Raw genomic sequence first — 22,771 nt, 5'->3', positions numbered from 1 at the left:
TGTGCTGTTTCAATACAGTATGACTGGTTCTTAGCCCTATATAGAATTTTAATCTGGGGCTGGAGAGTCAAGAGTAATGGTACTGCAAAAGTCTTTCCTGCCTGAGGCTCTGGGGTCCCAGGTTGAATCCCCTCACCTTCATAAGCTAGAGCTGAGAGGTACTCTGCCCTCTCTCCCTATATCTTTCTCTCTGTATCACTCTCATTAAAATGGATAAAAATCTTTAAAAAATAAAAGTAAAAGGTGGGAAGGTAGCATAATTGTTATGCAAAAAGACTTTCAAGGCTGGGGCTCCAAAGTCCCAGGTTTAATCTCCTGCACCTCCATATGGTGGGAGCAAAGTCAGGCCTGATGCATGACACAGCCCCAGCAGGCTAGGGCTAACTGCAAAGCGGGGAGTCCTGGACTAAACTGAAGCGATTTTTCCTTACATTGATAATTTAAAGATATATTGGCTATTGAAAATAAACAAATATTATCTGAGGACAATGGCGGAGGCAAGTCAGGCCTGCTGTATGGCACAGCCCCAGCAGCCTAGGGCTAACTGCAAAGTGGGGAGTCCTGGACTAAACTGAAGCCATTTTTCCTTACACTCGTAATTTAAAGATTTATTGGCTATTGAAAATACACAAATATGACCTGAGGACAATGGCAGAGGCAAGTCAGACCTGTATGGCACAGCCCCAGCAGACTAGGGCAAATTGGGCAGTCCTAAGACTAAACTGAAGCTATTTTTCCTTACATTGATCATTTAAAGACCTATTTGGCTATATTGGATATGCACACATAATACCTGGGGACAATAAAAAGAAATCCCTTTATGCATGTACAACATATTGTATTTACTGTTGAATGTAAAACATTAATTACCCAATAAAGAAATTAATTTTTAAAAAAAGGAGATAAGGGGCTAGGAGGTGGCGCACCTAGTTAAGCACTCACATTACAGTGCCCAAGGACCCAGGTTCAAGCCCCTGGTCCCCATCTGCAGGGAGACAACTTCATGAGTGGTGAAGCAGGGCTGCAGGTGTCTCCCTATCTCCCCCTCCCTTCTCAATTTCTCTCTGTCTCTATCCAATAATAAATAAATAAAAATATTTTTAAAAAAGAGAGATCCCTGGGGGAAGTACACTGTGACAACAATTATGGCAGTGAGCATGACAAGACTAAACATGGCCTAGGGGCAGAAACTGCTGTACCCATTGGGAGGCTTTCAGAAAAAGAGCTATTTGTCACTAGGTTCTCAATGAGCTGGACTCAGACCAAAGGTCAGAACTATGGGTGGCTTGTAGCATGAGTGGCAGACTGTGATCTCCATCTAAATATAAAGAGGCCCTGTTGCTTACCCTCACCCACAAACCCCCTGCTTCCACTTACAGGCATCCACGTTAGTTAAATTAGGTTGTGTAGTTAAATAGCTAATGTTAGGATATATGGGTAGAAGTAAGTCAACTTTAATTAGCTAGAAGTCAGTGAACTTTCATATATGCAAAGGCTAACCAGAAGAGGGCCCCCATGGTGTGTGCTTACTTTACAGCAGAAGATTTCTTTAGGTGGACAGCTTACTATGATCTAGTTAGACCCATCCAAGAATGGGTTCAGAAGAAAAGCTATTAGATTTAGCTCCAGAGAAAATGTTTATTCATACAGAAGGTCAGAACAGGGAGATGGTCAAAACACAGATGGCCATTTCAAGGGAACTTTAAAGGGGAAATTTTGACTACTCTAGAACAAAGAAACTTTCAAGGGTAGATTTAGGCTACCCCAGACCCAAGAAACTTTCAAGGGGAGATTAGGATGCCCCAGACCTAGGGAACTTTTTTAATAATAATGATAATAATAATAATAATGTTGTTTAAGGTTATTCCTGATGTTAATGAAAACAATTATACATGATGTCATCTGTATCCTTGATGTTAATGAAAATAATTGGGCAGTAGCGCAGTGGGTTAAGCACACGTGGCGCCACGCAAAGCACAAGGACCAGCGTAAGGATCCGGGTTCGAGCCCCTGGCTCCCCACCTACAGGGGTGTCGCTTCACAGGCGGTGAAACAGGTCTGCAGATGTCTCTCTCTCTTTCCCCCTCTCTGTCTTCCCCTCCTCTCTCCATTTCTCTCTGTCCTAACAACGACGACATCAATAACAACAATAACTACAACAATAAAACAAGGGCAACAAAAGGGAATAGATTTTTTTTAAAAAAAAGAAAAGAATCTTACATAATGTCAACTATATCCGGGCAAAAAGTGTTTAAATAAAAAACCTCTGCAGACAGAGGGCTCAGATGCCTCTCTCCTGCACCTGAAGCAGCTGACATGTCTCTCTCTCACTTCTTCATCGCTACCTGTTTCCTTCAGGGACTCTTAATTACTTTCGCTGGGGCTGGCTCCCGGCAACCATAAACCAGAGCTGAGCAGTGCTTTGGTAAAAAATAAAAGAGGGGGTCGGGCGGTAGTGCAGCGGGTTAAGCGCATGTGGCATGAAGCACAAGGACCGGTTTAAGGATCCTGTTCGAGCCCCCGGCTCCCCACCTGCAGGGGAGTCGCTTCACAGGCGGTGAAGCAGATCTGTAGGTGTCTATCTTTCCCTCCCCCTCTATATCTTTCCCTCCTCTCTCCATTTCTCTCTCTGTCCTATCCAGCAAAAAAAAAACAATAATAACTACAACAACAATAAAAAAAAACAAGGGCAACAAAAGAGAAAATTATTATTATTTTTTTGCCTCCAGGGTTATTGCTGGGGCTTGGTGCCTGCAACAAGAATCCACTGCTCCTGGAGGCCATTTTTTTCCTTTTGTTACACTGGTTGTTTTTATCGTTGTTGTGGTTATTATTATTGTTGTTATTGATGTTGTTGTTGTTGAATAGGACAGAGAGAAATGGAGAGGGAAGGGGAAAACAGAGAGGGGGAGAGAAAGATAGACACCTACAGACCTGATTCACCACCTGTGAAGTGACTCCCCTGCAGGTAAGGAGCCGGGGGCTCAAACCAGGATCCTTAAGCCGGTCCTTGCACTTTGTGCCACATGCGCTTAACCTGCCATGCTACCGCCTGACCCCCAAATAAATTTTTTTTAAAAGATTAAGTTTAAAAAAAGAAAAAAATAAAATAAAAGAGGTGGCCGGGCGGTGGCTCACCTGGTTGAGTGCATGGGTTACAATGCGCAAGGACCCAGGTTCAAGCCCCTGGTCCCCACCTACAGGGGGGAAGCTTCATGAGTGGTAGAGCAGGCCTGCAGATTTCTCTCTGTCTCTCTCCCTCTCTATATCCCTCTTCTGGTGGTTTATATCAAATAAATAGAGATAATTTTTAAAAGAATTTTAACTGTAAGTGCCTTAAATCTTTATGTGACTCTAGGAAGATCTGACATCAATACATTGAGTTTTTCTATGAACTTATTTTACCTCTTAGCTTTTCCACAATGCCACTCAGATGTTTTCTTTTCTGCAAATAGAACTAACATGTCTTTTGTTAGATTTATTCCTCTCTTTTATTTTTTTCTATTAACATGAGCAATAGTTACTTCACTGCTCTTCTAACTATATTCATGTATTCATTCATTCATCCATTCATTTGTTTTGACAGAGAGAAGAAGAGAAAGGCTGAGAGTGTGAAAGATGTTGAAGCTTTAACTAGGTGCTTAACTTTAGGGCTTTGTCAAAGTTCGACATCCTCGAGGAAACACTCACAAAAGACATGTCTCTGATATCTGATTACTGTAAAAAATGGCGACTAATTCCTAGCACTGCTAAAACGGTATCATCTGTTTTCCATCTACACCATGCCTCGGCCTCACGTGAGCTTAATGTGCAGCTTGGTGATACGAGAATCCGGCATGAAGCCCAGCCAGTCTATCTTGGCGTTACTCTCGATCGCACTCTGTCATTTCACAAACATCTCATAAAAACTGCAGCAAAGGTGGGCGCGAGGAATAACATCATTGCAAGACTGGCCAACTCCTCATGGGGCGCGAGCGCTTCCACACTACGATCATCATCTCTGGCATTATGCTATTCCACTGCAGAATACTGTGCCCCAGTATGGTTCCGTAGCCCCCATGTCCACTTGGTCGATTCCAAATTATATTCCTCCATGAGGATAATATCTGGAACCATCCATTCCACCCCGGTTCCATGGCTGCCAGTTCTTAGCAACATCGCCCCGCCAGATATTCGTCAGGATGCGGCATCATCTAAGTTCATTTCCCACGTCTACACTCGACCGGATCTGCCAATATACGCGGATATCTTCGCCCACCCTGTCCAACGCTTGATGTCTCATCACCCAATCTGGTCCCCTACGCCTACACTGAACTTCTCTGTTCCAGTCTCTTGGAAACAGAGTTGGCAGTCAGCTGAGGTAAAGAACAAACACCTCATCGCAGACCCCTGCAAGCGTCAACCCGGCTTTGACCTAGCACGTTATGATTGGGCCCTCCTCAATCGCTATTGAACAGGCCATGGCCGGTGCGCCGCTATGTTCCATCGCTGGGGAGCCAGAGACGACCCGAACTGCCCCTGCGGCTCCAGACAGACTATGACCCACATAGTCAACGACTGCCACCTCTCCAGATTCAAAGGAGGTCTCGAAACTTTACATCAGGCTCAACCTGATGCTGTTGACTGGCTACGGAAGAAGGGCAAACGCTAGAAGAAGAAGAAGAAGAAGAAGGCTTTGGTGCCTAAAAGGATTCACAGCAGGACGCTAGGAATGGGTTTAAACAATAGAGGCTTAGTAGGGCACCAAAGTAAAAACCCAGTGGTGAGGGGTAGGCATGTAGCTTCCTGGGCCAGTGGGGGGTGGGAGTGGGCGGGAGGGATGGGTCACAGTCCTTTGGTGGTGGGAATGGTGTTTATGTACACTCCTAGCAAAATGTAGACATATAAATCAGTAGCTAATTAATATGAGAGGGGGAAATCAATTGTATGTCTCAAAGTTTCTCAAAAGACAAACTGAATCTTTTTAATATATAGGCTATGTATTTGATATGTGGACTCTCTCAAAAGCCTAGACCAAGTAGATTAGAAGCTTCCAATAGCACAGCTATATACAAGATACTGGGTACTGTCCAGCAAACCATAACAAAGGGACTTTTCAAAGTTAACCCAATTAACAAATAATGTGATGATAATATTAACTATTGAGTGTCTTTTTGAACCCTAAGACAGCAGGAACCTCACATCTTCACTATAGAGCCCCTACTTCCCCCAGTCCTGGAACCCTTGGATAGGGCCCACTTTCCCGTATGCATCTCCCAATCCAAACCAAATAACATTGCATCTGCCGATCACAACCTAACCAAGGCAACGATTGCTACCTCAACATGCTTCACCTCAGAATGTATCCAGAGACTTTACGTGTGGAATGACAACCCTTCAGCTTCATTACTCGGGTGAGACCTTTCCTTTAATAGTACACTCTAATTTCATCTCAGGTAGTTCACTTTCCAACAAAGTCCCATAACCTAGATATACACCAGTTTCTGTGAGAGAGAGCTTATGTGCACACGTATCCATAAACTACTGCAAAATATATACCTGAAAGCAGGATTACACTAGAGTTTGCAGTGAGTACCTCCCTAACACTTCCTCTCCACTATTCCAAGCTTGGGATCCATGATTGCTCAACAAATTGTTTGGCTTCATATGTTAACTCTGTTTTCAATCACCAGGTTCCAGATGCCACCAGGATGCTGGCTAGGCTTCCCTGGATTGAAGACTCCACCAATGTGTCCTGGAGCTCAGCTTCCCCAGAGTCACACCCTACTAGGGAAAGAGAGAGGCAGACTGGGGGTATGGACCGACCAGTCAACGTCCATGTTCAGTGGGGAAGCAATTACAGAAGCCAGACCTTCTACCTTCTGCATCCCTCAACGACCCTGGGTCCATGCTCCCAGAGGGATAGAGAATGGGAAAGCTATCAGGGGAGGGGGTGGGTTATAGGGATTGGGTGTTGGGAATTGTGTGGAGTTGTACCCCTCCTACCTTATGCTTTTGTTCACTAATCCTTTCTTAAATAAAAAATTAAAAAAAAAAAAAAAACAATAGAGGCTTTAATTGAGTAAACCCGGTGAAAGACAAACATTTATCTAGGTGCTGCAAATAAGTGGCTTCATTTAATGTAAAGCAAAAGAGAGGTTTATAAGGGCAGTACAAAAGTATGGGACATGTATTTTAGATACACAAAATAAGCTATTATCATCAGGGGTTAAGAGTATGCTAGGTCCATAAAGTATAGTTATCAAAAGCTCAGTCCCATAAGGTAAACAATTATCAGCTGAGATATAGGTTGTTCATGGCTGGTGGGGTCTTGAAGAGTTTACTGGCTAGCAGAATCACACGTGTTCAGTTCCCAGGAGAAGTAGCCATGGCGGATACCCTGGAGCACCTCCGCTGAGATGAAACAGCAGCCAAAGAGAGAGACCTGCTCCAAGTCCGTGCTTTTATACATTCCCTTCTCTGTAGCACCTCCTCAGGCTGACATCATTCATACGCTAATAGTCCCAAACTCCCATTGAGGTCACAACAGAAAGAGACCACAACACTGAAGCTTCCTTCAATGCAGTGGAGGCCAAGCTCAAACCTGGGATATCCAAGTGAGCTATTTCATTGGCCCTTACTATTTTTATTGTTTCCAATATTTACAAATTCTTTTGTATTTCCTTTTTTTATTTTAATTTTCTTTATTTTCTTATTGGACAGAGACAATGAGCAATTGATAGAGAATGAGGAGGTAGAGGAGAGAGAAAGAGGCCTGCAGCACTGCTTCACCACTGTAGAAGTCCCCTGCAGGTGGGGACTAAGGGCTTTAAGAAATTTGTCTTCTGGGACTTCTGGAGGTGTGGTTATTGAGTAGGAGCTATTTTAGACCACTCTCCTGTGAAACCGGGGACGGGGAAAATCACCTGAAAACTCAACAAAATATAATCAGGATTTCTTCAGAAACTCACTAAGCCACAGCCACCAAGTTGCAGATGCTACTATGACTCCATCCTGACTTCCATAGGCAGAAGACATCCCCAAAGTGCCCCAGGACCTCAACTCTCCAGAGTCCTATCCCACTAGAGACAGGCTGGGGATATGGCTCCACCTGCCAACACCCATGTCCAGCAGAGAAGCAATTATAGAAGCCAGAACTCCCACCTTCTGCACTCCACAAAGAATTTTGGTCTATACTCCCAGAGGGGGAGAAACGTTAGGGGAAGATGACCAGAAGACTCTAAAAACTCCAATTCCATCAGGACTCAGAGAGAGAAGAGGAAAAAATGGAAGGACATTCAGAAGTAGTAACAAGTGTTTAAGTATGACTTAGAAAGGAAGAGAAGGCTGGACCATAGAAAAAATGGGCAGGAGGTTGGGCAGTGGCACACCAAGTTAAGCACACATAGTACGAAGTGCAAGGACCTGTGCCAAAGATCCCAGTTCGGTCCCCTAGCTCCCTACCTGCAAAGGGGGGAGGTTACTTCACAAGCGGTAAAGCAGGTCTGAAGGTATCTATCTTTCTCTCTTCCTCTCCATCTCCCCCTCATCTCTCAATTTCTCTCTGTCCTAGTCAAGAAAACAGAAAAAAATGACCACCAGGAGCAGTGGATTCATAATGCCAGCACCAAGCCCCAGTGATAACCTTGGAGGAAAAAGAGAGAGAGAGAGAGAGAAGGAGGCCCAGGAGGTGGTGTAATGGATATAGTGTTGGATTCTCAAGCATGAGGTTCCAAGTTCAATCCCTGGCAGCACATGTACCAGAGAGATAACTGGTTATTTTTCTCTCTCCTATCTTTCTCATTAATAAATGAACAAAATATTTTAAAAAAAGAAAGGAAGGAGAAAAAAAGAAAATAAAAATGGGCAAGTGTGTGTGTGTGTGTGTGTGTGTGTGTGTAGTTATAGAAATAATAGTCAGCTCATGTCTATGGCAGTTCCCAATGGAGGGGATAGGGACTTAGACCTCTGGTGGCGGGGACAGTTTGAAATTATGCCCCTATTATCTCATAATTTTGTAAACCACTTAAAGCACTAAAAAATAATTTAAAATTGGCTTCTCTTGTTGTGACCCTTTTTTACTTACTTTACTGATTGGTATAAGATTAAATAGCATTCTTATCATTGTTCGTTTACTCTATTACTGTGATGATTCCTTGGATTTTGTTTTCTAGTGCTAACTGGCTCATATTACTGAGATAAATGCAATTTGATCTTAAGGTAGCTTTATATACTCTGTCTTCTGATTACTAGCATTCTATTTGGGATCTGGGGACCAGGCAGTAGGGTACCTTATTAAGCACACTTGTTCTAGTGCACAATGAGCTAAGTTCAAATCCCTGGTCCCCACCTGCTGAGGAGTGTAGCAGTGCTTGAGCGACTCTCTTTCTCTCCTTCTCTACCGCTTCCTTCCCTCTTTATTTCTCTCAGTCTCTACTCAATAAGTAATAAATAAAATTTTTATTCTTCAAAATATGAAACTATCAGGGGTCTGGCGGTAGTGCAGCGGGTGAAGCGCACATGGCGAAAAGCACAAGGACTGGCGTAAGAATCCCGGTTCGAGCCACTGGTTTCCCATCTGCAGGGGGGGGTCACTTCATGAGCAGTGAAGCAGGTCTGCAGGGGTTTATTTTTCCGTCCCCCTCTCTGTCTTCCCCTCCTCTCTCCAGTTCTCTGTCTTATCCAACAACAATAATAATAACCGCGACAACAATAACACAACAAGGGCAACAAAAGGGGGAAATAAATAGCCTCCCGGAGCAGTGGATTTGTAGTGCAGGCACTGAGCCCCAGCAATAATCCTGGAGGCAAAAAAAGAAAGAAAGAAAGAAAGAAAGAAAGAAAGAAAGAAAGAAAGAAAGAAAGAATGTTGGGAGCATGTGTGAGCCTGATAGAGCTTAGGGAGAACCACCCCCATCTTTGGATGGAGGTCTGAGAAGATAACCTCTTGGTAAGTCTCTCTCAACTGAGGTGAGCATAAGGGGGGAAACTCAGACTTGGTTCTTTCCTTCTTGACTCTCAGGCCCACAGAAACCCCAGTACTTCCCTCCATTAACTGCAGGCCACATGGCCACAGATTCACTTATTCAAAGTCACCTTCTGATCACAGAAGAACACACCTTATCACACACTTCATCACACACCTCAGACCCCAGACAAGAGAAATTCCAAACTATATGGCTTTTTGATATCCATCTTCTCTCTGTCTCACCCTACGGGTTTAACCCCTATGCTTCTCTCAAATACCTTTGGATAATTAAGTTGCTTGTGTCATGGAGAATAACTGTCTTGTATCTCATCAATTCCTGTCATACCAGCCCCCTACCTTAGGGCATGCTGACCGTTAAGAAACCTGTAATTTCTGTCATATTTCAACAATAATTACCTCCATTGCTTTTCTATTTAACTCATGTCCACTTTGCTAATAAATGGACTCTAGGATTCTGGGATTCTAGGACTCAGATTCTAGGCATGCTAAGAGTCCCCTGGTGTCTTTCACTTCGTGTCACCCCTGTCATGAGCGAGAAAGAACCAGCCCGTTACCTTTCCCCTGGAGACCACCCTGCCGGAGAGGGAGAGAGATACCCCGAAAAAAGAAAGAAAGAAAGAAAGAAAGAAAGAAAGAAAGAAAGAAAGAAAGAAAGAAAGAAAGAAAGAAAGAAAAGAAAGGTGAAACTCTCTTTGGGATTTTTGCACACCCATCCAGATGTGAACTTAGCCTACAATGAATGAATGGTCTTCTTGCCTGGTTTGGCAACAAAACTGTGCTACCCTCATAAAATGATTTGTAGGAGATTTCTGTCCCCATATATAGAAGACCGAGACCATCTGCTCTTAAATGTTATGTTGGGCTTCACCTGTTCACGCAACCATTGTAGATCGTGAATGCTGACATATGTGATTATGTGCATGATTAACTGGAAGATTAGTAACCACCGTTTCAATAATCACAAATCTGTCCAGTTTTCCCATTTCCCCTTCAGTCAGTTTGGGTAAATCATAATCTTCCATGAGATTGTTCTCTGCACCTACATTTTCAAACCTGTTGGCATAAAGATGCTCAGAAACTCCTCTTAGCTCAACAGCCTTTCTACTGGAGCAGCTATGGTCTGTCCATGCTCATTCCTATTTTCTTTTTTTTTAAAAAAAATATTTATTTATTACCTTTTGTTGCCCTTGTTGTTTTATTGTTGTAGTTATTATTGTTGTTGTTACTGATGTCGTTGTTGTTGGATAGGAGAGAGAGAAATGGAGAGAGGAGAGGAAGACAGAAAGGAGGAGAAAAAGACACCTGCAGATCTGCTTCACCGCTTTTGAAGCGACTCCCCTGCAGGTGGGGAGCTGGGGGCTTGAACCCACTCTTAAGAATCCAAAGCTTTACCACTGCACCACCTTCTGGACCACAACCCCCCTGGACCACCACCCAATCTTTGTTTTACAAGAGCACAGCGGTTCTGGTGGTGGTGCTGAGGATTGAACCTGGGAATTTGGAGCTTCTGGCATCAAAATCTTTTTGCAGAACCATTATGCTATCTCCCCTCCCCTCTTTGTTATTTTGTGAGAAGGAGAACAAATGAAGAGACCAGAGTGTGTGACTCTTTACTCTGACACCATTTTCTCAGACAATACTTTTTATCCAACTTCATGTCAGCTATCAAACTCAAGCAAAAACTACCATAGTTGTGGGCCCCTAGGAACATACCCAAAATGGACTTCCTATTTTTCTTCCACCCTAAGGTCCCTAATCACATCTGCTCTGTTCCTACTTTCTGGTTCCAGTTCATTAACAATTTTGTCTCACTTTATATCCTGTCACCTTCCAGACACCAAGTTGAAGACACTGTCAGGATTCTATCCTGACTTCTCTGAACAGACAACCTCACCAAAATGAGTCTTGGAACCTCGCCTCTTCAGAGCTCCACCCCAGTAGGGAAAGATAGAGACAAGCTGGGAGTATGGATTGACCTGCCAATGCCCATGTCCAGCAGAGAAACAATTACAGAAGCCAGAACTCCTACCTTCTGCACCCTAAACAAACCTATTTTGATCTATACTCCCAGTGGGGAAGAAGTGATAGGAGGAAGAGGATAAGAGGGCTCTGAACTCCAGCTATATGAGGACCCAGAGAGAGAGGAGGAATAAAGAAACGACTTTTGGATTTAGTGATATGGTCATGAGTGACATGGAGAAGAAGAGAGGACTGGACCTGGAAGAAAAGGGGGGCAATTATGTAAAAATCTAGACAGATAATGTTAGGGATGATAGTTAACCCATGTCTGCAAACTTGAGAGAACCGTGGTGATTTGCATGGCAGGATCGGGGATTCAGAACTCTGGTGGTGGGAAAGGTGTGGAATTATAACCCTGTTAACATGTAATTTTGTAAATTAATATTAAATCACTAATATTTTTAAATGGGAAAAATATATATATTAATATATATAATATAAATAATAAATAATGGGGGGTGGGTGGTGGCAAACCTGGTTGAAGACACATGATACAATGCACAAGGACCCAGGTTTGAGCCGATGGTCCTCTGTGGCAGGGGTGAGGCTTTGCAAGTGGTGAAGCAGTACTGCAGGTGTCTCTCTGTCTCTCTCCCTCTCTCTCCCCCCTTCCTTTTCAATTTCTGACTGTCTCTATCCAATAAAGAAAGAAATAAAGAAAGAAAATTTAATATAAATTTTATATTAAATTTATATAAATTCATATTATATTATTTAAATTTTATATAAATAATATAATATATTATATTTTATATAAATAATAGATAACCCATATCTGTGGCCTTGGGAGAATCACTGCAATTTCCAGTGGAGGGAATGAAGACACAGAATTCTGGTGGTGGGAATGGTGTGAAATTGTACCTCTGTTATCTTGTAATTTTGTAAACTCATATCAAATCACAGAAAGGAAGGAAGGAAGGAAGGAAGGAAGGAAGGAAGGAAGGAAGGAAGGAAGGAAATAAAGAAAAAAGAAAGACTGAACCAGGCAATGGTGCACCCAGTCAAACGCACATTATTACCATGCGCAAGAACCCAGGTTCAAGCCCCTGCTCCCCACTTGCAGGTGAAGCAGGTCTATAGCTGTCTCTCTCTTCTTCTCTGTCTCCCCCTCTCTTCTCAATTTTTCCCTGTCCTGTCAAATAAAAATAGAAAAGGGGGGAGAGAGAGAAAGACTGAGGCAAAATATATACCTGAAAGCAAAAGTGCACAATAGTCTGCAGTGAGTAAAGTTCATAATGAAATAGTGACTACTTCGACGTAGATACCCTCCTCACCTACTTCCTATTACACTTCCCTCGCTCACTCCAAAGTTAACCTTATCAAAGTGAGGACTGCAAAAGCTGAATAAGGACAAGAGACTGGCATACTTTAATGATGACTCTTTAGTCACTATCTGGCCACTCCATCAGTTGGGGCCCTAGTCGGGCAGTTCTGAGATTCCCAAACAGACAGGATGGGCCTAGATCTTGAATAAATCCCACTCTCCATTGTTACCAGTCATTGTTCCTCTATCAGGAACAACACAACAGACCCCCTTGTGGGCCCCCATAGGGCCTTGCTCTCAATGTGGATCAACAAAAGTAGAGAATGTTCCAGTCTCCGAAAGGAGGCTGGACAACATACTCTATGTTCCACCTGAGGAAGATGGGTCCTGAAATTGGGACAGCTTGGAACGTTCCTACTCATGACCACAGAATGTGAGCTCAGATCTATAGGGATGCAGAAGTCACATAGGCTCCTAAGCTGAATATGGGGCCCAGATCAGATCAAATAGATGGGGTTTATAGTCAACAATATTCATACACCTTACCCATATTTGGGAGCTACTCTGTTCCCTGATCCAGCTTTCTGGTATTTTTTCCAGCCATGACATCATCTCACCAGACAATAACCTGGGTCCACCTGCATATCAGATTTCAAGCTCAGGCAAAAACTAATAGTCATGGGCTCTTTGGAATATACCTAAAATAGACCTACTAGCTATTTCCAAAATGGAGACCCCAAATCTTCATCATTAATTGACATCATCTTCATGATTAATCAACAATTTGCTCTGCTCTATATGTTAACTCTTCTTTCAGCCACCAGGTTCCAGATGCTACCATGATGCCATCCGGAGTTCCCTGGGCAGACGACCCCACCAATATGTTCTGGAGCCCTACATCCCCAGAACCCTGCCCCACCAGGGAAAGAGAGAGACAGGCTGGGAGTATGGATCAACCTGTCAATGCCCATGTTCAGCGGGGAAGCAATTACAGAAGCCAGACCTTCCACCTTCTGCACCCCATAATGACCCTGGGTCCATACTCCCAGATAGATAAAGAATAGGAAAGCTATCAGGGGAGGGGATGGGATACGGAGTTCTGGTGGCGGGAATTGTGTGGAGTTAAAAACCCTTATCCTATGGTTTTTGTCAGTGTTTCCTTTTTATTTTTTTAACTTTTATATTTATTTATTTTTATATTTATTTATTTTCCCTTTTGTTGTCCTTGTTTTTTTATTGTTGCAGTTATTATTGTTGTTTTTATTGATGTTGTTGCTGTTAGGACAGAGAGAAATGGAGAGAGGAGGGGAAGACAGAGAGGGGGAGAGAAAGATAGACACCTGCAGACCTGCTTCACCACCTGTGAAGCAACTCCCCTGCAGGTGGGGAAGGGTTTCCTTTCTATAAATAAAATTAAAAATAAATAAATAAGATAATAAATTGGTTATACCATTAAGAAAGAGAGAAAGAAAGAAAGAGAGAGAGAGAGAGAGAGAGGAAGAAAGAAAGAAACTAAGAAAGAAATTCTGTTGAAGCTAGCTCTAATGTACTGGAGGTACATTAGCATGTGGCTTTATGTAGAAATAATGCCCTTATGGCAGTAACTAAGTAAGCATGAGGCCATTCTTCTGCACAGCAAAAGGAACCATCAACAAAACAGAGAGATCCCCTGTCGGGAAATTGTGAGGATGTGTTTGAGCTGGCAGGGCTTGACTTGAGGGGACATCCATCCTTTCATCTTATCAGACTTATTATCTACAAAATCATTGTTTTGACTGAAAGATCCCCACTCATTCCATTCCTTTGATTTATCTTCTTTCTACCCTCAAGACCCTCCTTGCCTGCAGGGTATTATTAATCCTACCAGTTAAAACCCTCGCAGCAGTTGCTAAGGAAGTTCCTATTTTTCCCAGCCCTCTTTTGCCTTTCTCTGCTCCTTTCCAAACCATGTCAAGCCATTTCCGTTTCCGACTTGCCACTTCCGGGTCCAACCTTTAAAAGCCTGGGTTCCCTGATCAATAAAGAATCGAATTGCCTCGACGCCATGAGTTTGTTCCTGAGTCATCTCTCTCACATCGCTGAGTGAGTAGCAGCCCAGGCTGGCTCCGGTCACGTTCTCTCCAACCCAGAGAGTACAGGCCTGGGAAGAGGCACCCCCCCCATGCTAGCCCGGCAATCCCCTACAGAAGGGTAGACAATCTTTACATATTATACATCAGATAAAGGGATAACATTCAAAATATACTAAAAAAAAAAACTCATCTCAGTGGAAACAACAATAAAGATACTAAAAACGTGGGGAAAGGACATGGACAAAATCTTCACCAAAGAAAAGATGCAGAAGGTCAATAGATATACAAAAAAATGCTTTATGTCATTGATGGTCATCGAGGATGTGAGGGAGAAGGCATATTTCTACACTGCTGGTGGGAATGTAATTTGGACTGTGAAAAACAGTCGAGATTACTCAGAACGCTAGAGATGGACCTACACTATGATCCACCCATTTCACTTCTGGAGATATATCTAAAGGAAACAAAAACAACTATCCAGTGGTCCGGGAGGTGGCGCAGTGCATAAAGCATTGGACTCTCGTGTGAAGTCCTGAGTTCAATCCCTGGCAGCACATGTACCAGAGTGATGTCTTGTTCTTTCTCTCTCTCCTCCTATCTTTCTCATTAATAAATAAATTAAATATTTAAAAAAAACAACTGTCCAGCAGAGAGATCTACATAAACCTATGTTTATAGCAGCACAGTTTGTTATAGCCCAAACTTGGAAGAGGCCCAGATGCTCAATGACAGATGAGTAGCTAAGAAAGTTAGTGATACACACAAACACACACACACACACACTCACACACACACACAAACACACAAACACACACACGATGGAATGCTACTCAGCTGTGAAAAGTGATAAAGGCATCTCCTTTGCTTTATCTCAGATGGATCTTGAAGGAATCATCTTTTTTTAATTTTTAATATTTATTTACTTATTTTCCCTTTTGTTGCCCTTGTTTTTTTATTGTTGTTATAGTTATTATTGCTGTTGTTGTTGATGTTGCTGTTGTTGGATAGGACAGAGAGAAATGGAGAGAGGAGGGGAAGACAGAGAGGGGGAGAGAAAGATAGACACCTGCAGACCTGCTTCACCACTTGTGAAGCAACTCCCCTGCAGGTGGGGAGCCGAGGGCTCGAACCGAGATCCTTAAGCCTGTCCTTGTGCTTCGCACCATGTGCACTTAACTCACTGCGCTACTGCCTGACTCCCAAGGAATCATCTTAAGTGAGAAAAGCCTAAAAGAGAAGGGCAAATACCGGATGATCTCACACATGACTGAAAGTTAAGAAACAAGGACAGAAAAAAAAAAAAAAAAAACCACAAAATGAAACTTCAACTGATGTGGAATAATGCAGCAAGGCAAAGGACTCTGGGGAAGACTAAATGAGGGGGTTGGGAGAGCCTTTTGGTCCTGGCGCATGATGGTGGAAAAGGACCTAAGTTGGGGGTGACAGTGTTTTGCAGACATCTATCAAGAGGAGATGAGAAATTGTGCCTGTGTAAAAAGTAAATTTTTAAAAATATTACACACTGGGACCAGGAGGTGGCAGATTGTGTTAAGCACACATAGTACAAAGTACAAGGACCCACTCAAGGATCCTGGTTCGAGGCCCTGGCTTCCCACCTGCAGGGTTGTTGCTTCACAAGCAGTGAAGCAGGTCTTCAGGTGTCTATCTTTCTCTCTCCCTTCTCCCTCTCTGTCTTCCCCTCACCTCTCAATTTCTCTCTGTCTTATCCACTTAAAAAAAAATGGAAAAAATAGCTGCCAGAAGCAGCATTTTTTTTTCCTCCAGGGTTATTGCTGGGCTCGGTGCCTGCACCATGAATCCACTGCTCATGGAGGCCATTTTTCCCCCTTTTTGTTGCCCTAGTTGTTGCAGCCTCGTTGCGGTTATTATTGCCATTGTTGACGTTGCTTTGTTGTTGGATAGGACAGAGAGAAATGGAGAGAGGAGGGGAAGACAGAGAGAGAGGGGAGAGAAAGATAGACACCTGCAGACCTGCTTCACCGCCCATGAAGTGACTCCCCTGCAGGTGGGGAGCCGGGGGCTTGAACCGGCAGAAGCAGCATTTTTGTAGTGCCAGCACCGAGCCCCAGCAATAACCCTTGTGGCAAAAAATAATAATATTAATTACACACCTGGTCGAGCACACACATCACAGTGCACAAGGAACCCAGTTTTAGCCCCCAGACCTCATGTGAAAGAGGTAGTGAAGCAGTGTTGCAGGTATCTCTCTCTTCCTCTGTATCCCTTCCCTCTTAATTTCTCTCTGATTCTATACAAAATAAAGAAATTGTACCTGTGGTCTGGAAAGTGGCACAGTGAATAAGCATTGTACTCTCAAGCATGAAGTCCCGAGTTCAATCTCTAGCAGCACATATACCAGAGTGATATATGTCTTTCTCTCTCTCCTCCTATATTCCTCATAAATAAATAAAATCTTTTTAAAAAAAATTACCCATGTGTGCTATAAACCATTGTCCCTCCAATAAAATGAAGACATAACAATAATAGATGTGGAAAGAAAGAAAGTTGGACACTTGGACACAACAGGAGAGACATAAGAAGGTCATGACTGGGAGTCAGGCGGTAGCACAGAGGGTTAAGTGCATGTGGCACAAAGCGCAAGGACCAGTGTAAAGAGCCCAGTTCGAGTCCCGGCTCCCCACCTGCAGGGGAGTCGCTTCACAGGCGGTGAAGCAGATCTGAAGATCTTTCTCTCCCCCTCTCTGTCTTCCCCTCCTCTCTCCATTTCTCTATGTCCTATCCAAAGACAGCAGCAACAACAACAATAATAATAACCTCAACAATGATAAAAAAACAAGGGCAACAAAAGAGGAAAAAAACGGTCTCCAGGAGCAGTGGATTTGTGGTGCAGGCACCGAGCCCCGGCAATAACCCTGGAGGCAAAAAACAAACAAACAAACAAACAAACAAAAACCTGAAGACCGTGATTTAAGGAAGAAGGAAGAGATCTGAAGGATGCATACACAAGCCAGTGGCCCCAAAGATGATAACAAATAAAAGAAGCTAAACAATAGGTATAGAAAAATACCTCCCCTACCATGCTCAAAAGACCCCAACCCTTTTTCTCCCTTTATGTCTACTATCATTCTATAGGAGAGAATTTGAGATCGATAGAAGAACTATTGAAAAGACAACAGAACTTGCTGATACACTGGACATTTGTAGGAAATGAGAGAGAGAGAAGAGATAGAAAGAGAAAGAGAGAGATAACATAATAGAGGATGACTATCGCAGAGACTTGGTGAAGAATGGTAGCTATTCTCTAAAGTAAGGAAGACTCTAGGAAGCATCTGCTTGGGTCAGGGTGGTAAATAATGTAATGAATTGGAAATCTACTAAATTGCCAAGTGGACCAAGGAAATATAAGTTTGAAGCTTAGAGGAAGATCTTAGCCGGAGATATGCGCGTGAGGATTAATATTCTATGAAAATGTGAAGCTATGGGACTAAGAAGCAGTCACCATGGGAGAGGGCCAAGGACTGAGTCCTGGAACACTCTGACATGTAGGTGGTAGACAGCCCTGTGGTCAACAGCAGCAAGACAACTGGTCTTCCAACCACTTTTCACTACATTCCCCCTTCAGAAAGGGAGGGCCCTCAGGAACTTTGGATGGTCTTAGATAAGTGTATCCATGCAGCACAAAAGATGAACTGTGGCAAGCATGGAAATTTACATTTGAGGGTGGGGTAGATAGCATAATGATTACGCAAAAAGACTCTCATGCCTGAGGCTCCGAAGTCCCAAATTCAATCCCCCAAACTACCATAAGCCAGAGCTGAGCAGTGCTCTGATAAGGAAAAAAGAAGGAGGAGAAGAACAAAGTTACCTTTGAGGAATAATTTGCTGTTTTCAAATGTGGCAACAACCCAAATGTCCAAGGACAGATGAGTGGCTAAAACAGTTGTGGTCTATATACATAGTGGAGCATTATTATTTTTTATTTCCGTTTGTTGCCTTTGTTGTTTTATTGTTGTAGTTATTATTGTTGTTGTTGTTGGATAGGACAGAGAGAAATGGAGAGAGGAGGGGAAGACAGAAAGGGGAAGAGAAAGATAGACACCTGCAGACCTGCTTCACTGCCTGTGAATCGACTCCCCTGCAGGTGGGGGCCGGGGGTCGAACCGGGCTCCTTACGCTAGTCCTTGTGCTTTGCGCCACGCGCATTTAACCCACTGCGCTACTGCCTGACTCCCAGTGGAGCACTATTTACCTGTGGGAAATTATGAGATCTTCTCCTTTGTTATGGCTTGAATGGAACTTGAAGGAATTGCATTAAGTGGGATGGGCCAGAAGGAGGAAGAATACCAGATGACCTCACTTATAGTTGGGACTTAAAAATTAAAGAAAGGGGGAGGGTGCCGCACCTGGTTGAGCACACATGGTAAGATGCACAAGGACCAGAGTTCAAGCCCCTGGTCTGCACCTGCACAGCGGGTTAAGAGCAGGTTAAGAGCGAAGCCCAAGGACCGGTGTAAGGATCCCCGGTTCGAGCCCCCAGCCCCCCACCCGCAGAGGAGTCACTTCACAGGTGGTGAAGCAGGTCTGCAGGTGTCTGTCTTTCTCTCCCCCTTTCTGTCTTCCCCTCCTCTCTCCATTTCTCTCTGTCCTATCCAACAACAATGACATCAAGAACAACAATAAAACAACAAGGGCAGGGAGTCGGCAGTAGCGCAGCAGGCTAAGGACACGTGACACAAAGTGCAAGGACCGGCATAAAGAAGCCAGTTCGAGCCTCCGGCTCCCCACTTGCAGGGGGGGAGTTGCTTCACAGGCCTTGAAGCAGGTCTGCAGGTGTCTTTCTCTCCCCCTCTGTCTTCCCCTCCTCTCTCCATTTCTCTCTGTCCTATCCAACAACGACGACATCAGTTACAACAATAATTACTACAACAATAATAAAAAACAATGAGGGCAACAAAAAGAAAATAAATAAATATTTTAAAAAGGGCAACAAAAGGGAATAAATAAATATAAAAAAGAATAAAAGAAAGGAGGCTCACAGGATGAAACTTAGACTAGTTGGGACCTATTAGAGCAGAGTAAAAAAAAAATCTAAGGAACTCTTGAAGGAGGTGGTCCATAGAGTGATGGAGACCCGGTGTGCAATGATGGTGGACGACTTGAGTGGGTGATGGGAGTGGTGAGCAGACAGCTATCACAAGGCGATATGTAACTGTATCCATGTGAAAATAATTCTCTTGTAAATCATTATCTCCCATCCCATAAAGAAATTTGAAAAAAAGACTTTGAGGGCTGGGGTAGATTGTTGGTTATGCAAAGAGATTCTCAGGCCTTGAGACTTCGAAATCCCAGATTCAATCCTCCACACTACCATAAGCCAGACCTGATCAGTGCTCTGGTAAAAAATGTAAAAGGAAGGAAGGAAGGAAGGAAGGAAGGAAGGAAGGAAGGAAGGGAGAAAGAGAAAAAAATGAATTTGTTATGAGGAGTAAAGTTAGATGGCATTGGGGTGTGGTGTGCCTGGTTAAGTGCACACATTACAGTGCATAAGGACCTGGGTTCAAACCCCTGGCCCCCACCTGCAGGGGGAAAGCTCCACAAGCAATGAAGCAGGTCTGTGGGTGTCTCTCTGTCTCTCTCCCTCTCTGTCCCCCTTCTCTCTAAATTTCTCTCTGTCCTATCAAATAAAATAAAGTTAAAATAAATAAATAAATGTAGAAAAAAGGAATAAAATTAGTTGACAGCATCTGGTTGTGACATCTTCCAAGAGGAACCACAGCATTTATTTTTTTAACCAAAGCACTGCTGAGCTCTGGCATACGGTGGTGCTGTGGGTAGAACCTGAGACCTTCGGTACCTCAGACTTGAAATTCTATTTACATAACTATTATGCTATCTCCCCAGCCTAACCACAGAATTCTTGAAAAAGTCATGCTCTCCCTTGGAGGACTCCAGCCAATGATTGAGCCTGGCTTATTCCTAGGGATTGCCTGTTAATTTTTGCCAAACATGGGACTCGCCTAACAGGCGGTCTGTCTTCCATAACTCCCTCTGGGTTGGCCAAGACTTGGATATATTTCCTTCAGGGTTCAAGGCAATGTTACTCAACCTCATTCTCTTCCCCTACCCCTGTGTCAGTTCTGCTTTGTGGTCGAAGAGTTGTCCCAATGCCCTTGCCTTTCACAGACATTATCCCCAACCAACATGCTGCTTGCCTACCACTCTATTAGCATCTGCCTCCTAGAGGACCCAAATTGACACAATTAGCCACTCAACACTGCCATCCACCTGGGATAAATCCCGCAGAAGACACTTAATCAAACATTTCAAGAGACTCTTCATTACAGTCAGGATACTTCTAGCAAGTTCCTTGGTTGAAGTCTCAACCTTGGAATTCAAACAAAGAAAACCAGTAAGGAAACACTACAAACTCCAAGTCGTCATGTTCAAGGCATGTGTACTGCAGCCGGATTCTGTAATCACTGGTTTCCCTTGACCAGTACACCAATGACAAAGCCTGTTATCAAAGCATAAATTTGGGGCTGGCAGAATAGCTCAGTTGGATAGTGTTCTGCTTTGTCATGTGTATGACCCAGGTTTGAGTTCAATGCACACTACAATGAAGGAAGCTTCAGTGCTGTGGTGTCTCCTCTCCCTCTCTCTCTTCCCCCCCACCATGTGTTTGTGTGTCTATATTAAGTGTATATATATGTATATATGTATATATATATATATATATATATATATAGAGAGAGAGAGAGAGAGAGAGAGAGGAGAGAGAGAGAGAGGATTGGGCAGTGGTACACATGGCTAAGAGCACATAGTACCAAGTGCAAGGACCTGGGTCTGAGGCCCCACCTCCCTGTCACCTCTCAATTTTTCTCGGTCCCAGTCGATAAAATAGAAAGAAAAAGAAATGGGGGGGGGGAATGGCCACCAGAAGTGGTAGATTCTTAGTATAGCATAGGCACCAAGCCCCCGTGACATCTCTGGTGGCAATAACAAAATGAAATAAATAAAACAATATTTTGAGAACTAAATAAGGAAAAAAAAGAGCCTAAAACAAAACCAAGCCGATTTGTTTGCTTAGGGACCAGGTGGCGACACAACTGGATGAGCACACACATTGCCATGTTCAAGGACCTAGGTTCAGGTCCCTGGTTCCCACCAGGAGGAGGGAGGCTTCATGAGTGGTGGAGCAGTGTTGAAAGTATTTGTCATTCACTATATATATTTCTCCCTGTCTCTGGCCCTTTCATTTTTAAAAAAATATTTATTTATTTATTTATTCCCTTTTGTTGCCTTTGCTTTTTTTTAAAAGGATTTTCTTGTATTTATTTTTTATATTTATTTTCCCTTTTGTTGCCCTTGTTGTTTTCCATTGTTGTTGTAGTTATTATTGTTGTTGTTATTGATGTCGTCGTTGTTAGATAGGACCGAGAGAAATGGAGAGAGGAGGGGAAGACAGAGAGGGGGAGAGAAAGATAGACACCTGCAGACCTGCTTCACCGCCTGTGAAGTGACCTCCTTGCAGGTGGGGTGCTGGGGGGCTCAAACCAGGATCCTTAAGCCTGTCCTTGTGCTTTGTGCCACCTGCGCTTAACCCACTGCACTACCGCCAGACTTCCCTCTCTGGCCGTTTCTATCTCTCGACCTTTCAACCTTTATTTAAAAAAACACATGAGAACCAGAAGCAGTGGAGTCATGCAGGAACTCAGCCCCTGTAATAACCCTGGAAGCAGGTAGAAAGAAATGAGGCAGGGGAAAGGAGAGGGCGAGGATGGAGGGAAAGAAAGAAAAACCCCTCAAAAATAAAAAAATAAAATAAAAGATCGCAGTTCACTTTAAAATCATAGATGTGGCTGGAACTTAAGATGCTAAATATGCAGTGAGGTTGGGCACATTCAGAATGGCACAGTGGTAGACCAGATGGCCAATAACCAATGACCAGGCTGGCATTATTCACTACAAGCCAATGAATTCACCCATCTTGCAAAATCAGCTGACACTGTATTTTATTTTATAGGGCAGAGAGAAATTCAGAGGAGAGGGGGGAGAGCAGGAGAGAGAGACAGAGATTCACCTGCATACCTATTTCACTGCAAATGGAACTTCTCCCCTGCAGGTGGAGAGTGGGGGGGGTGCTCTAACCCGAGTCCTTGAACATGGCAATATGTGTGATTAACCAGGTGCGCCACCACCAGGCCCCCTAATGTTGATCGTATGCCTGAAATAAATGATTCTACGAATGGGTTATCTTCTGCTCACACTTTTCTAACCTGTCCCAACTGAAGGTTTCCTTTCTTTCCTTGTCTGCTCTCACCATCCTTTCTTCCTCCCTCCCTCCCTTTACCCATCTTATGATCACTAGGTGCCACGTTCCAGACACGGGGTCCCAGCTGCCATCGAGAGACAAGATGCTTTTCCCCATGGCCGTTTCACTTTGGGAAGTAGAAATGGACCTTAACA

General features: G+C 43.5%; 1 long non-coding RNA gene across 1 annotated transcript; it reads right to left on the bottom strand.

Moving 5' to 3' along the window:
* Positions 1–2,368: 2,368 nt before the first annotated feature.
* Positions 2,369–22,527, bottom strand: LOC132535723 (uncharacterized). The gene is made up of 3 exons (XR_009547443.1): positions 22,394–22,527; positions 3,406–3,457; positions 2,369–2,420 (listed from the first exon to the last, which is right to left on the bottom strand). It is a non-coding gene; the product is annotated as an uncharacterized LOC132535723 (long non-coding RNA).
* Positions 22,528–22,771: the final 244 nt, after the last annotated feature.

This window comes from Erinaceus europaeus, chromosome X, assembly GCF_950295315.1.
Source record: "Erinaceus europaeus chromosome X, mEriEur2.1, whole genome shotgun sequence".
Taxonomy (NCBI): Eukaryota; Metazoa; Chordata; class Mammalia; order Eulipotyphla; family Erinaceidae; genus Erinaceus; species Erinaceus europaeus.
Note: the sequence above shows the minus strand (reverse complement) of the source record. Positions and strands in the feature narration are given on the sequence as shown.